Source organism: Rutidosis leptorrhynchoides, unplaced genomic scaffold (genome assembly GCF_046630445.1).
Source record: "Rutidosis leptorrhynchoides isolate AG116_Rl617_1_P2 unplaced genomic scaffold, CSIRO_AGI_Rlap_v1 contig565, whole genome shotgun sequence".
In the NCBI taxonomy this organism is placed as follows: Eukaryota; Viridiplantae; Streptophyta; class Magnoliopsida; order Asterales; family Asteraceae; genus Rutidosis; species Rutidosis leptorrhynchoides.
The window spans coordinates 1-1,111 of NW_027266788.1; the positions used below are offsets into that span (position 1 = coordinate 1).

At 37.7% G+C, this 1,111-nt stretch overlaps 1 pseudogene; it reads left to right on the forward strand.

Annotated features, from left to right (window-relative positions):
• Positions 1-3: 3 nt before the first annotated feature.
• On the forward strand, positions 4-811 carry LOC139884530 (putative receptor protein kinase ZmPK1; annotated as a pseudogene).
• The last annotated feature ends 300 nt before the right edge of the window (positions 812-1,111 follow it).

The window sequence follows — 1,111 nt, forward strand, 5'->3', positions numbered from 1 at the left end:
GGGAGAGTTGCAGCTATCAAAAGATTGTACGAAACAAAGGAAGAAGAAGGCGCTGACCTCATGGCAGAAATGAGCATTATTGGGAATCTCAACCATATGAATTTGATAGAGATGTGGGGATATTGTGCAGAGAGAAAGAAAAACTTCTAGTTTATGAATACATGGAGCATGGATCCTTGGCAAAAAATCTCATCTCCAATTCCCTAGACAGTGAAAAGAGGTTTGAGATAGCTTTAGGGACAGCTAAAGGTTTGACTTATCTACATGAAGAGTGTTGGGATTGGATTCTACATTGTGACGTAAAGCCTCAAAACATACTCCTGGACTCCAATTACCAACCGAAAGTCGCAGATTTTGGTCTGTCTAAGCTGTTAAAAAGAAGAGGAAATATTCTGGGAAAAGACTTCTTGAAGATGAGAGGAACGAGAGGCTACATGTCCCCCGAGTGGGTTTTCAATCTGCCGATTACTTTGAAAGTTGACGTCTATAGTTATGGAATGGTCATGCTTGAGTAGGTTACAGGTAAAAGTTATGCAACAGATGTCCAGACAAATGATGGTGGGGAAATGGAGCAAAGGAGATTGCCTACATGGCTGAGAGAACAGATGAGCAGAGGTTTTACCATGGAATCACTCCTAGAAGAGATAATTGATCCAAACCTAGAAGGAAGATATATGACACTGCACAAATGGAAATAATGGTTTTAGTGGCTTTGAAATGTGTGGATGAAAATTGAAATGATAGGCCTACTATGTCTATGAGCCAAGTGGTCGAGACACTTCTGTGTTACCAAAGGAGAGTCTCTGAGTGAAAACTATTGACATCATAAACTATAAATATAGATCTTCAATGTGCATTTTTTAGTTTAGGAACTCTTTCAATATTGCATCCACATTAGATATAAGATAAGTTTGAAGATACTTCAGGAAGATGTAAAATCAAATCCTTAAGCATTAAATAATGTAGGAAGGTAAATCTTGTCAGAACTTCACCCAAATCCATGCCATAAATTTTACCATGTACTAATTGAACCAAAAACTCATTATTTTTTATGCATCGGAGATTAATCAGATTCAACTACCTGGAGACTTGCCATTAGTTTCTATAGAAT